At 45.0% G+C, this 15784-nt stretch overlaps 1 long non-coding RNA gene across 2 annotated transcripts in view; it reads left to right on the top strand.

The window, feature by feature from the left end:
• Positions 1 to 2065: 2065 nt before the first annotated feature.
• The window catches only part of LOC138567508 (uncharacterized), a 102650-nt gene continuing 88931 nt past the window's right edge, over positions 2066 to 15784 (top strand). Inside the window, exons 1-2 of one of the 2 annotated variants that reach the window (XR_011302231.1) lie at positions 2066 to 2234; positions 2967 to 3045. This is a non-coding gene — a long non-coding RNA (uncharacterized lncRNA). Of the gene's footprint in view, positions 2235 to 2966; positions 3046 to 7577; positions 7741 to 15784 lie in introns of those variants that run through there. The other variant, XR_011302230.1, reaches the window with a different exon arrangement.

Here is a 15784-nt window from a genome sequence, read left to right as displayed (position 1 = left end):
CTGTCCTAAATGAACTCTGGTGAGGGTGCGAGCTGGTTTCCGGCGACTCCATACGGAAGGTGGACCTCATGAGTGACATTCCCCCGGAAGACTGTGAGCCGGCAGACATGGACTTGCTTAAAATGGTCCAGTTAGTGGGCAATGTTGTGTGGTGCCCACCTTCAGGCTCCGAGTGCTTTATGTGGTGCCAGTAGCCCTCACTGGTGCCGTTTAGTGACATGAGAGCCACTCACCCAGGTTAATAAAGGGTGTGTAAAGTAGTCGAGTGGCTCCAGTAGTAGTAGTGGTAGTCGTGGTGGAATTTTGGAGTTTTTGCATTGTGTTATGAAAAAGGAGGAGTGTTGCATGGCACCCCTGTGAGGGGCCATGGTACGTTCCATGGAGGTATGTGGTCACATGGTTACCCATGTGACCAACCTAATAAAAGGTCCGAGCCGCTTCCGGCTCGGGAGTCACGAGTGAACCTGACTCCGCGTGGTGTGTTGTGTTGGTGCCTGGGGGGTGCCTCGCCACGTGTGCTGGGCCCAAGGTCGGGGCCCAGCTGGAGGACGGTGCCCCTGCCGGGCAACGCCGTCCCTGTGAGTCCCCCAACCATGTGAGGCGGGTTGGGGAGGCGACCCCGGCCTGGGTGCCCCCAGAGCCGGGGCCGCGGTAAGCCGGTGGCCAGCCGGCTGTGTGAGGCGCTCCGGTGATCTGGAGCGGGGTGGGCGGAACCCCCACCCCTGAGTATGCGGCGTGATCGCCGCACTGAAGTGTGTCGTGTCGGGTGCAACCCGACACGAATATGGGGCTGCCCGGTGGACCGGGACAGCCCCCAACACTAGGTACGTTTGCGTGGCTCATTGCTCTTAACAATGCTTAATTTCCATGGCTTTGCGCCATATGTTTCCTGTCCCAACACAATTTGTTAGGTACACTGTTTTGTTAGGTAATACAACATATCCCCATTAACTACTTCTTTGTAAAATGCCTTTCTACAGCATCCCATCAGCAGCATTGCCACAAATGGACGCCCACATTTAGCCCACCTGGGCTCGGAAACAAGCCCAAATCTAGGCCAATGGCCTGCTCCACCAATCGCCTTCAATATCGCAGTGTGTCTGAAAATGGAGTTATCTCACTTTTGTTGTGTGTCTAAGTATGGAGATTAAATTCGCAGAAACCAACAAGGACATTTGTTATGCCCACATTGCACGGCTGTGCTAGTTTTCCATTCAAGATTGGCAAAATTAAGCAGCAACCACATATATTCTGATTTAACATAGTTCCTTAAGCTACTTTATTATGATCCGTGCCCTTTTTACAGCTCTATATCCCCCATTCGGAATGACAGTATATACTTAAAGGAAAGCGGAGTAATGCAAGGCTAATTATTCACCTCTTGGTTCTTGAACTTACTTTCAAGTCTTAGACACACAGGCCCCGATTCATGGAATGTTTGCGCTGTTCAAAGTGACTTTGCACTGCTGAAAAGTGACTTTGCACTGCCGACACAAACCCTGATTCATGGAACTGTGCAAAGTGTATTTTTGCAGTGCAAAGTCAGGGCAAGCGGTAATTTTTGCAGTACAAAAATGACTTTGCACTGCAAAAATACACTTTGCACAGTTCCGTGTTTGTGTCGGCAGTGCAAAGCCACTTTTCAGAAGTGCAAAGTCACTTGGAACCGTGCAAAAAATTCAATGAATCGGGCCCCCAACCTGCAGCTAGTCACTGTTATATTTACTACAGGTTGTGTGCATGGGCGTAATTATAGGGGGGGACGGGGTTTTTCCCCCCCCCCCAACTTTTGGCCCGCATTTGTGACCGGTCTGGCGCCAGCTGCTGAGTAAAAGCAGAAAACAAAACTCAGCTACAAGCAGAAAACGAAACTCGGCTGAGCTGCGTTTCGTTTTCTGCTTGTTGCGTGTGCAGCGCTGTGTGGGCCGGCTGGGTCAGTTTGCTTTCCTATAGTAACACTGTAACGCATACTATACGATATTTCATTGGCTGTTGTCAGCCAATGAAATTCGTTATAGTGGGGTCACGGGTGGGTGAGGAGGGTGATGATGACGTGCACGCTGCTGCTGCGCACATGCATGCGCGCGGGTTGCAACCTTCTGGAGTTTTCGAGCTTGAGGCACCCTGGTACCTCAGAGGCACGTGTCCGCACATCACAGACAGTTTCCCACTACAGTGACGGTCGGTGCGAGTCTGACCCGAAGAAGATTCTTCAGTCGATAGGAAAGCAGCAGGTAAGAGGAGAACGAGACTGTAAACTGCTTTTCGGAATGGAGGCATTCTCCATAGAAATGCAGGGAATGGATTTTGGTTGATTGTTTTAATTTAAAACATAGTGACTAGAATATGCTGTGCATTAGGAGCAGTTGAACTTTGCTTTGAGGTATCAGACTATAGATGGGATCTGTTAGGCTCCGAAGCGGTGTCAAGCTATGGGGCAGGGAGGATGGATGGGTCGTAATAGCCAGCCTTTTCTCACCTGGAATGTTTCAATTAATGGCGATGGCCACCTACAGTCATTCATTCGGTTTAATAGAGCGCCTGCCCGATAAGAAATGTGTTGCTGAAGGTTTATACCATGCTGCCCACCTCTCATCTATTCTAAGCAAACTGCAAAAATAAATGGTTCTGTACTTAGTTTTTCGACACATGGTGTGGAAGTTAGATCGGATGAACCGCAGCTGGCCTGTGGATGAGAAACTCACTAAGGTGTCATCTGCCATTTAAACGTGACCTAACATTTCAAATAAAAGGTCACCCTGCCAGCCATCCAATGGCGCGCCTATTCCTCAGCAGCTGCCGCAAGTTCATTGGGGGTGGGACGCCTGCTATAAATATCCGAATAGAAAGACAGCGGATTCTGGTTATGTGGCCATCGCTGGGAGGGACTCTATGCAGTCTGGGCCAAACTCTTAATTTCAATATCTCTTTCTTTTGCCTTCTTTTGTGTCGTCGCTGCCTTCCAGTTCCACCGGAAGAGGCCACCCCTTCACACATGTCCATGGTTCATAAATTGCCTTCTTACCTGGCTTTATTGTTATTGTGGTAAGAGTTCTTTTTTATTTTGCTGGGGATCTGCCCGAAATATGATCGAATTCGAAACTAATACGTTGTATAGCCCTGCGAGTTAGGCGCATGCTGCGAGAACTGCATGTGACTTGCAGGTTACAGGTTGTGACCTCCAGGTTACAGGTTGTCGACACATGGCAGCAACTGTTATTAGTAGAGGTGTATTAAAATCAGCTGAGGGAGAGTGTCCATGTTCACTTTTTTTTAGCAGTAAGACTAACGCATGATTTTAGTTTGTGTGTGCATTAATTTATGTACTTCTTAATGCAAGGCGAAATGTGAGCGCTAATCTTTCCGTACATTGTAATTTTTTTTAAATCATAAGTTATTGTCACCTAGCTAAAATGACGCCATGATCATCAGACCCTACAGTTCATAGTGGTGATTTTGCTTTCTCACTAAAGAAACGTGAAATTAATGCTTTGCAGGTGTCCCTCCAAAATGAAAGCCATGCCAATTACAAGGGAAAACAGCTGTGCATGTGTTCCGGTAGCTAATCGGTGTGCACCTGCAACTGCCCATAGCAGCAACCGCGCACACTGACCCCAGCGCCGGCTTGAGGTGCGCTCATGGGGTGCGGCCACCATCCCTTTCAGTGCAGCCCCCGTCCGTCTGATGTAAATTCCAGGCGCTGTCCCACTTCTCCAATCCCCTTAATGTATTATTCAGTTACAGAGGGGGAAGCTAACTTCGCCTCTGGCCCATTGGGGTCACCCCGCTAATGGTGGTGACCATCAAAGCCTCCCAGGGTCGGCGCGGTCCCGTGGCAACGGGATTCAGATTGTTCCCCCACCGTTCCCTTCATTCACTATGTATAACAGGAGATCCATAGCCTACCCTGCTTTTAACTGTGACCTAAGCTGCCATACCAATTAAACATCACCCACTCGCATAAGCAAAAATGTATTAAACATGGTATTTCACGTTTACCATTCAGTGTTTCCTTAAGTATAGGACATTCCTCTGCTTGTGAGTGGGCTGGCCACACTGGAGCGGTGTGCCTGGTGACTTATTTCCCCTGTAATCAACAAAACAATTTTTCAGGGTGAGAGGTCACACCAAAACATAACCAATTGTTCTACTTTTCTTCTTTTCTCTTGAAAAACTGGTAGAAGTCAAAACCTGTTCATGTCTTGGCTTAATACATTTTAATTAGTATATCAAAAATATGTGATAACACAGTATTGGGATAGAAGACCCAGAGAACAATAAAAACACACAATACAGGTAGGTATAATCCGGGTTAATGAACTGGATTCAAATGGAACTAACAAAATCTGCTAAAATATGTTACAAAAATAAGTAAAGCAGATACAACAGATGACAAAAGAGCTAATCAAATGAACATATAGAAATCAACTGAACATTGCTTAAATGCTTAAAAAAATTGATAGAAACCCCGGGACCCGAACAATCTATATTTACATCCTGAAGAGGGCCTGCATAACAAATCTCATTCCACAGCCCTTATTATTGGCCGAAACACCTTGTGTCGACGATCACTTTTTATGTTCATCAAAGCAATGTTCAGTTGATTTCTGTATGTTCATTTGATTTGCTCTTTTGTCATCTGCTGTATCTGCTTTACTTATTTTTGTCACATATTTTAGCAGATTTTGTTAGTTCCATTTGAATCCAGTTCATTAACCCGGATTATACCTACCTGTATTGTGTGTTTTTATTGTTCACTGGGTTTTCAGTGCCAAGGTCTGCCCACTCCATCCGCCCCTTTTTTTCAGTTGTTATGATGTCCCCCCCAACATTTTCAGCAAAGTTATTCCACTGCTTGTCCTGATGCCTGTTTCGGGGTTTCACCTTTTTTAGATGCCAGTAATTCCAATCGCTAAACGCCCTTGAGTCGCTGAACACCCCTGGGGAGCTCAACACCCTGCACCCTTGAACTCCCGGTGAGCTTCGGCCCGTGCGGGATAGTGCTGGTCATGTAGGAGGGGATGTGGCCTGCAACCCAGTCCTCTGCAGTACAGAGGACCTCGTGGGCCAAAAAGAAACTGGGGCTGAACACCCCGTGCCCTCGGTCCCCGCGGGGTTGGACCGACAAAGTTGAAAGCATAATCAGCCATCTAAACACAAACCGCATTCCTAGACCCAGCCTGCACAGCCTTTTTCCAATGCCTGAAAAGACCTTGCATTTCACGTAGGCAGAAAGGAGACATCTCAAAATGTGTCTTTAGAGAAGGAATGTGCTCCAATTCCACTATCTAACACGGACACCAGTCTAGGCAAGGTGCTGGGAATCCTACTATACCCAAATAAGAAATACCCTATTAGGAATCCCGTAACATAAGGCTCATTAGTAAATAAGTACCCACACTCAAATTGCAAAATTTGCTGCAGAAATGCAAACATTGTGACAAATGCAATGTGAGGTACAGAAGCATTGTGTGAGCATAGTTGGAAAGTCACTTCTCTCTTTGCTTATTTTTACTCCTTGTCAAAGGCAGAGTTGCATTCTCCAGTAGATCCTGTTTGAGTCTGGACTAATGGTCGTCAGATTCCTTTAAATCCTCGTTAGGTTGTTTTGCCGTCTGGAAGGATTCTGAAAACGATTGCATCGTATAATGTTAGACCTCCATTTATCCTGTCAGTTTCTAAGATCTTTGAAATTGTTGCCTCTTTCCATCAAATACTGATTATAGTCACGAAATGCATTTTAATTGCTTTGCTGTCACCCTATCTTGTCAGTTTAAGCTTCTTGGTGCTTATCATGTACACGGAGCAACACAGGTTCGATCCCCGAGTCCGCGCTTAGAAACCTCTGGGTATTAAGCGTGTTATAAATAACCAATCATATCAAATCTAGGTTTCATCTGGCAAAATGTCTTCTTTCCCCTGTAACACTCATGTGTCAAGAGCTTGTGTCTTTTTCTTAAAAACGATTGCTTCCCTACAGCCCGGTGCAGCTTCAAAACGGTTTCAAACACTTCCTCATCCTCCACTAATGACCGATTTCTTCGTAGAGTTGCTGGATTATTTGTTTTAGGGGCATTGAGGCCTTTTAAAATACTCATACAGTTAAATGAAATCTCGGCCTACCTGGGACTCATTGCATTGCTCTCTGGTAGCATGTTCCTTCCGGAGCACTGTTGCTTCCCTACCTTTTTTCCAGGGCCCAGACTGCTTATCACTGAAGGGCGCGGGAGTAGGCAGCGCTTACAATAATTTCCTTTGCAATTCTGCGTGGGAAAACTGGGCATTAGCAGCTGAGTGACTAAAGGCAGGTAGCCCATGGTCGCTTGCTAGGTACGTTTGCGTGGCTCATTGCTCTTAACAATGCTTAATTTTCATGGCTTTGCGCCATATGTTTCCTGTCCCAACACAATTTGTTAGGTACACTGTTTTGTTAGGTAATAAACCATATCCCCATTAACTACTTCTTTGTAAAATGCCTTTCTACAGCATCCCATCAGCAGCATTGCCACAAATGGTCGCCCACATTTAGCCCACCTGGGCTCGGAAACAAGCCCAAATCTAGGCCAATGGCCTGCTCCACCAATCGCCTTCAATATCGCAGTGTGTCTGAAAATGGAGTTATCTCACTTTTGTTGTGTGTCTAAGTATGGAGATTAAATTCGCAGAAACCAACAAGGACATTTGTTATGCCCACATTGCACGGCTGTGCTAGTTTTCCATTCAAGATTGGCAAAATAAAGCAGCAACCACATATATGCTGATTTAACATAGTTCCTTAAGCTACTTTATTATGATGCGTGCCCTTTTTACAGCTCTATATTCCCCATTCGGAATGACAGTATACACTTAAAGGAAAGCGGAGTAATGCAAGGCTAATTATTCACCTCTTGGTTCTTGAACTTACTTTCAAGTCTTAGACACACAGGGCCCGATTCATGGAATGTTTGCGCGGTTCAAAGTGTCTTTGCACTGCTGAAAAGTGACTTTGCACTGCCGACACAAACCCTGATTCATGGAACTGTGCAAAGTGTATTTTTGCAGTGCAAAGTCAGGGCAAGCGGTAATTTTTGCAGTACAAAAATGACTTTGCACTGCAAAAATACACTTTGCACAGTTCCGTGAATCTTGTGTCGGCAGTGCAAAGCCACTTTTCAGAAGTGCAAAGTCACTTGGAACCGTGCAAAAAATTCAATGAATCGGGCCCCCAACCTGCAGCTAGTCACTGTTATATTTACTGCAGGTTGTGTGCATGGGCGTAATTATAGGGGTGGACGGGGGTTTTTGTCCCCCAACTTTTGGCCCGCATTTGTGACCGGTCTGGCGCCAGCTGCTGAGTAAAAGCAGAAAACAAAACTCAGCTACAAGCAGAAAATAAAACTCGGCTGAGCTGCGTTTCGTTTTCTGCTTCTTGCGTGTGCAGCGCTGTGTGGGCCGGCTGGGTCAGTTTGCTTTCCTATAGTAACACTGTAACACATACTATACGATATTTCATTGGCTGTTGTCAGCCAATGAAATTCGTTATAGTGGGGTCACGGGTGGGTGAGGAGGGCGATGATGACGTGCACGCTGCTGCTGCGCACATGCATGCGCGCGGGTTGCAACCTTCTGGAGTTTTCGAGCTTGAGGCACCCTGGTACCTCAGAGGCACGTGTCCGCACATCACAGACAGTTTCCCACTACAGTGACGGTCGGTGCGAGTCTGACCCGAAGAAGATTCTTCAGTCGATAGGAAAGCAGCAGGTAAGAGGAGAACGAGACTGTAAACTGCTTTTCGGAATGGAGGCATTCTCCATAGAAATGCAGGGAATGGATTTTGGTTGATTGTTTTAATTTAAAACATAGTGACTAGAATATGCTGTGCATTGGGAGCAGTTGAACTTTGCTTTGAGGTATCAGACTATAGATGGGATCTGTTAGGCTCCGAAGCGGTGTCAAGCTATGGGGCAGGGAGGATGGATGGGTCGTAATAGCCAGCCTTTTCTCACCTGGAATGTTTCAATTAATGGCGATGGCCACCTACAGTCATTCATTCGGTTTAATAGAGCGCCTGCCCGATAAGAAATGTGTTGCTGAAGGTTTATACCATGCCGCCCACCTCTCATCTATTCTAAGCAAACTACAAAAATAAATGGTTCTGTACTTAGTTTTTCGACACATGGTGTGGAAGTTAGATCGGATGAACCACAGCTGGCCTGTGGATGAGAAACTCACTAAGGTGTCATCTGCCATTTAAACGTGACCTAACATTTCAAATAAAAGGTCACCCTGCCATCCATCCAATGGCGCGCCTATTCCTCAGCAGCTGCCGCAAATTCATTGGGAGTGGGACGCCTGCTATAAATATCCGAATAGAAAGACAGCGGATTCTGGTTATGTGGCCATCACTGGGAGGGACTCTATGCAGTCTCGGCCAAACTCTTAATTTCAATATCTCTTTCTTTTGCCTTTTTTTGTGTCGTCGCTGCCTTCCAGTTCCACCGGAAGAAGCCATCTCTTCACACAGGTCCATGGTTTTTAAATTGCTTTCTTACCTGGCTTTATTGTTATCGTGGTAAGAGTTCTTTTTATTTTGCTGGGGATCTGCCCGAAATATGATCGAATTCGAAACTAATACGTTGTATAGCCCTGCGAGTTAGGCGCATGCTGCGAGAACTGCATGTGAATTGCAGGTTACAGGTTGTGACCTCCAGGTTACAGGTTGTCGACACATGGCAGCAACTGTTATTAGTAGAGGTGTATTAAAATCAGCTGAGGGAGAGTGTCCATGTTCACTTTTTTTAGCAGTAAGACTAACGCATGATTTTAGTTTGTGTGTGCATTAATTTATGTACTTCTTAATGCAAGGCGAAATGTGAGCGCTAATCTTTCCGTACATTGTAATTTTTTTAAAATCATAAGTTATTGTCACCTAGCTAAAATGACGCCATGATCATCAGACCCTACAGTTCATAGTGGTGATTTTGCTTTCTCACTAAAGAAACGTGAAATTAATGCTTTGCAGGTGTCCCTCCAAAATGAAAGCCATGCCAATTACAAGGGAAAACAGCTGTGCATGTGTTCCGGTAGCTAATCGGTGTGCACCTGCAACTGCCCATAGCAGCAACCGCGCACACTGACCCCAGCGCCGGCTTGAGGTGCGCTCGTGGGGTGCGGCCACCATCCCTTTCAGTACAGCCCCCGTCCGTCTGATGTAAATTCCAGGCGCTGTCCCACTTCGCCAATCCCCTTAATGTATTATTCAGTTACAGAGGGGGAAGCTAACTTCGCCTCTGGCCCATTGGGGTCACCCTGCTAATGGTGGTGACCATCAAAGCCTCCCAGGGTCGGCGCGGTCCCGTGGCAACGGGATTCAGATTGTTCCCCCACCGTTCCCTTCATTCACTATGTATAACAGGAGATCCATAGCCTACCCTGCTTTTAACTGTGACCTAAACTGCCATACCAATTAAACATCACCCACTCGCATAAGCAAAAATGTATTAAACATGGTATTTCACGTTTACCATTCAGTGTTTCCTTAAGTATAGGACATTCCTCTGCTTGTGAGTGGGCTGGCCACACTGGAGCGGTGTGCCTGGTGACTTATTTCCCCTGTAATCAACAAAACAATTTTTCAGGGTGAGAGGTCACACCAAAACATAACCAATTGTTCTATTTTTCTTCTTTTCTCTTGAAAAACTGGTAGAAGTCAAAACCTGTTCATGTCTTGGCTTAATACATTTTAATTAGTATATCAAAAATATGTGATAACACAGTATTGGGATAGAAAACCCAGAGAACAATAAAAACACACAATACAGGTAGGTATAATCCGGGTTAATGAACTGGATTCAAATGGAACTAACAAAATCTGCTAAAATATGTTACAAAAATAAGTAAAGCAGATACAACAGATGACAAAAGAGCAAATCAAATGAACATATAGAAATCAACTGAACATTGCTTAAATGCTTAAAATAATTGATAGAAACCCCGGGACCCGAACAATCTATATTTACATCCTGAAGAAGGCCTGCATAACAAATCTGCATTCCACAGCCCTTATTATTGGCCGAAACACCTTGTGTCGACGATCACTTTTTATGTTCATCAAAGCAATGTTCAGTTGATTTCTATATGTTCATTTGATTTGCTCTTCTGTCATCTGCTGTATCTGCTTTATTTATTTTTGTCACATATTTTAGCAGATTTTGTTAGTTCCATTTGAATCCAGTTCATTAACCCGGATTATACCTACCTGTATTGTGTGTTTTTATTGTTCACTGGGTTTTCAGTGCCAAGGTCTGGCCACTCCACCCGCCCCTTTTTTTCAGTTGTTATGATGTCCCCCCCAACATTTTCAGCAAAGTTATTCCACTGCTTGTCCTGATGCCTGTTTCAGGGTTTCACCTTTTTTAGATGCCAGTAATTCCACTCGCTAAACACCCTTGAGTGGCTGAACACCCCTGGGAAGCTCAAAACCCTGCACCCTTGAACTCCCAGTGAGCTTTGGCCCGTGCGGGATAGTGCTGGTCATGAAGGAGGGGATGTGGCCTGCAACCCAGTCCTCTGCAGTACAGAGGACCTCGTGGGCCAAAAAGAAACTGGGGCTGAACACCCTGTGCCCTCGGTCCCCGCGGGGTTGGACCGACAAAGTTGAAAGCATAATCAGCCATCTAAACACAAACCGCATTCCTAGACCCAGCCTGCACAGCCTTTTTCCAATGCCTGAAAAGACCTTGCATTTCACGCAGGCAGAAAGGAGACATCTCAAAATGTGTCTTTAGAGAAGGAATGCGCTCCAATTCCACTATCTAACACGGACACCAGTCTAGGTAAGGTGCTGGGAATCCTACTATACCCAAATAAGAAATACCCCATTAGGAATCCCGTAACATAAGGCTCATTAGTAAATAAGTACCCACACTCAAATTGCAAAATTTGCTGCAGAAATGCAAACATTGTGACAAATGCAATGTGAGGTACAGAAGCATTGTGTGAGCATAGTTGGAAAGTCACTTCTCTCTTTGCTTTTATTTACTCCTTGTCAAAGGCAGAGTTGCATGCTCCAGTAGATCCTGTTTAAGTCTGGACTAATGGTCGTCAGATTTCTTTAAATCCTCGTTAGGTTGTTTTGCCGTCTGGAAGGATTCTGAAAACGATTGCATCGTATAATGTTAGACCTCCATTTATCCTGTCAGTTTCAAAGTCAGGCCAAGCGGTCATTTCTGCAGTGCAAAAATGACTTTGCACTGCAAAAATACACTTTGCACAGTTCCGTGAATCAGGGTTTGTGTCGGCAGTGCAAAGCCACTTTTCAGAAGTGCAAAGTCACTTGGAACCGTGCAAAAATTCAATGAATCGGCCCCCAACCTGCAGCTAGTCACTGTTATTTTTGCTGCAGGTTGTGTGTCTAAGTCCAGCAATAATGAAAAATGCAAGAAAATAAATTAAGCAGGAACACAATTACTTTTTGCTAATACATGTCAAACAGGTGTCATGGAAAAAAAATAAGCCAGCTTTAAAAGAAACATCAGAGTCCTTTTGTTTCAGTAGTTAACAGTGGGAGCTGCGTGGATGCATTTATTTGCAAAAGCCTCCACCAGCTCTTATCACCCAAACATGAATTCCAATTTGGCGAGACTTTCTGTCATTCACAGTTGGCAAAGTGCCAGGCTTTGAAATGCACAGAGACGTTCTGGCATTTGCATGACCTTAATGACAGATTTAGGCGAGTGGTGTTTTGACACAGGTGGTTCTGGTGAATGGGGTCTGAAAGGCCCCCAGCACTGTGAATCCCTGGACAGTCACACAGTCCACACATGCCTTCTGCTCGCCCACTTATACTATTTTTTTCGAATGGTTCCTTCTGCCGTGAAACGTAGCCCAAATCAGACCAACATTTGGAAATCTGCACATGCTCGTACTGTAAATAGACCAACATGGCAGCTCTCCCCATAAAACCTTCCACATCCCATTGCATGCCTTATTGAGCACCCTGCAGCACAAAGGAGTGGATTGGGGTGAGGTTTCAAGGCGTGTGGGGGACTCACAATCGGGGCCGGCCTGAAGGGCAGCAGCGCCCTGGGTGAAATAGCGCCCCCCCCTCGCCCACCGCACGCCCCTGGTTAACAGGGGGCGAAGCGGAAGGGGAAAGGTCAGGATAGGCAATTTTATTTTTTTTTAACCTCCTTGCCTCGGCGAGGAGGTAAAATAGGGCGCATCAGCACCCCATTGTCATTGAATGAGCCCGTCGCTGCGGGTGCAATCAATGACAATGAGGCGCTGCCACGCCTTCTTCCACTATGCCAGCTCGGGGGACCCCTTGAAGACTCTCCCGAGCTAGGGGTGTCGGGGGCCAATGGCACCCTGGGGGGCGTGGCGCCCCGGGCGGTCGCCCGGCTCGCCCCCCTAAGGCCGGCTCTGCTCACAATGCTGTATCAATGAGGGTGGTGGTGCTCCTGTCGAGGTTCCAGGCAGTGATCGGTACCACTGCCTTGTCCCGGCTTGCAGCGATCTCTCTGAGTGTGAGGCCTTCTCCCAGGGACGTCATTTCACCAAAAGGCCAGGGATAGCGGAGGTGACATCACATGACCATTGACCTCTGATTACATCACAGGAAGTGATGTCATTTGACCCTACCGAAAGTGACATCACAGGAAGCGATGGAGGGAAGCGATGAAACACACCTTTTACCCCTTGACAAAACAGGAAGTGGCATCACATAGCATTGTTCCAAAGTACACTATGAAACATATGGTTACAATATCACTGTAAGGTGATATACATTTCATACAAGAATGTACCCCTTGACAAAACAGGAAGTGGCATCACATATCATTGTTCCTAAGTACACTATGAAACATATGGTTACAATATCACTGTAAGGTGATATACATTTCATACAAGAATGTACCCCTTGACAAAACAGGAAGTGGCATCACATATCATTGTTCCTAAGTACACTATGAAACATATGGTTACAATATCACTGTAAGGTGATATACATTTCATACAAGAATGTACCCCTTGACAAAACAGGAAGTGGCATCACATATCATTGTTCCTAAGTACACTATGAAACATATGGTTACAATATTACTGTAAGGTGATATACATTTCATACAAGAATGTACCCCTTGACAAAACAGGAAGTGGCATCACATAGCATTGTTCCTAAGTACACTATGAAACATATGGTTACAATATCACTGTAAGGTGATATACATTTCATACAAGAATGTACCCCTTGACAAAACAGGAAGTGGCATCACATATCATTGTTCCTAAATACACTATGAAACATATGGTTACAATATCACTGTAAGGTGATATACATTTCATACAAGAATGTACCCCTTGACAAAACAGGAAGTGGCATCACATAGCATTGTTCCTAAGTACACTATGAAACATATGGTTACAATATCACTGTAAGGTGATATACAATTCATACAAGAATGTATCACCATGTGTATCAGCAGAAAAAAACATGCTCTAACTGCAACTTGCGAAAAGCAAAATACATAGTAAGAAATGGATGCTTATTCTACTCTAAATGCTCTTTGGAGGATTTTGTCTGCATTGTGAATTTGAGGTGTTTAAGAAGAGATTAAATCAGCGACTCACCCCCTGATGTGTGCCTGAAATAAACCTTTAATGAGTCTAGCAATTATTGTATAGAATTCCAGAAAGACAAATTATTTGTTATTCCTCCCCTGGTTTTTTTAAGAAGCCTGAACAAGAACGCCAGCCACTCTAGAAAGAAAGAGCCACATGGCATTAGACCAGGAGCATCAATTTGAAGAAGAGAAAAAAAAAGTTTTTTTGTTTACATTTTTTTTGGGGTAGCAAGGGAGACCCCAGGGTTAGCAAGGGAGAGCTTAGGGGTCGCACGTGTGACCCCTAGCTACCCCTAAATGACGTCCCTGCCTTGTCCTAGGTGACCCTGGCGGAGCCAATCGAGAACCGTTATTCAGAAACTACATACTCTATCATCCTGAAATGGATGGCCGATGTACGAAGTCACTGTAAACGCCTTCCGTGTTATGCTTTTTAATAACTTATCCTGTGGACACTTTTATTGACAATTTGCTGGATCCACATAAAGGGCCCGATTCATGGAATTTTTTGCACGGTTCCAAATGACTTTGTGCCGCTGAAAAGTGACTTTGCACTGCCGACACAAACCCTGATTCATGGAACTGTGCAAAGTGCATTGTTGCAGTGCAAAGTCATTTTGTACTGCAAAAATGACCACTTGCACTGACTTTGCACTGCAAAAATACACTTTGCACAGTTCCATGAATCAGGGTTTATGTCAGCAGTGCAAAGTCACTTTACAGCACTGCAAAGTCACTTGGAACCAGGCAAAAATGCCATGAATGGAGCACAAAGTGTCACTCCCAAGCCTTTTGCCATCTGCCTCTCCACACGCCAAGTGCTGAAGCTGACATCAAGCGAACAGAGCATGGCCTGTGCAGCCAAAAAGACATTCTCTGAGCAAGGGACCTTCCAGTGGATTGTACGCTTGAGGCACCGGCGCAATAAGCAGTGCCGCTGTGCCTATTGGGACTGCAATGAGATGATGTATAACTATTAAACTCCCCTGTGATTTAAAAGTGTTTACATTGTTTACAATCAGCGCCTAGCTGTTTCAGTGTTTTTGTAGTCGTACAGAAGTCATGAATTGTAAAGCATATTGTCTGATACAGGATGTTGTAGTACTTTGCATAAGTTAACAATTTGGTGTCAAAGAAATAAAGAGTAAAACGATCTAACACTAGGATCAATCTGTTGCATTTACGCAGCTTCACTATTAAATTAGATTTTCAGAGATATTGCATGGACTTAGTGCAACAAGAGCACACCAACAGTTCATGACATCATGTTTGGGTGAATGCGTGGACTGACAGAGGATAGATGGATGGAAGAAGGGGTGCACTATTTAAGTAGTGCGGCTCTGGGAAAGGTCTTCAAGATGCTTCATGGTTAGAGCAAAGGGGTGAATGGAAGATACAGATTATAAATTGTGAGTACTTTTGCTGATTGTGAAGTGATTGGTTTTATTGCGATATTTATAGATATTTCCTGACATGGAACAAAGATATAAGAACAAAACTGTAGAGAGGCAGATGCATACGTCATTCGACCCCACCCCCTCATCTCCTTCATATTGGTAAAGCAACAAGAAGGCACTGTGCCTGACAACGGGTATCATCTCAATACGACATAGAAGATATGAGAGACAGTATGCGCTCACACAACTGTCCCGAATGTTCCCTCAAACTGATGCATTAGAAGGAAGTCTGCAAACACCACTAGGCATAAAAGAACTATAAGTAAAGTCTGACAGGTGTAAAGTGACGTCACAAAGAGAAGAGACGAGACAAGGGTGCACTGAAACGATATATGAATACTTAAAGAATGAAGATGTGACTGAAGTAACAAAGTGAACATACAAATGTGAATACGAAGAAATCATATACGCTGAGAATATAAGTACAAGAAATGCAGTAAATGAATATACGCAGAAACGCAAGGTAGATAAGATATATAGAAGCTTGCTAAACATAGAAAATATAATGTGAGTAAAGCAGCCATGTTGAGAAAATGGATGTCGGTTTTGTGTAATAGTAAGCGAGAAGCCTCAAGGAGAAAAACGAAGGCTGCAGAGCTAGCAAGTACTGGAAATACAAATTTGTGCAAGAACAAAGCATAAGCCGGTCAAGTGGCACAGCGAGTAGAGCGCTCGCTTTGACATCGGGGCAGAGTCTGCTAACGCAGGTTCGAATCCCGGCGGGGC

The sequence above is a fragment of the Ambystoma mexicanum genome, chromosome 2p (genome assembly GCF_040938575.1).
Source record: "Ambystoma mexicanum isolate Mex_15411 chromosome 2p, UKY_AmexF1_1, whole genome shotgun sequence".
In the NCBI taxonomy this organism is placed as follows: domain Eukaryota; kingdom Metazoa; phylum Chordata; class Amphibia; order Caudata; family Ambystomatidae; genus Ambystoma; species Ambystoma mexicanum.
The sequence above is the reverse complement of the archived record's forward strand: the minus strand, read 5'-3'. Positions and strand labels throughout refer to the sequence as shown.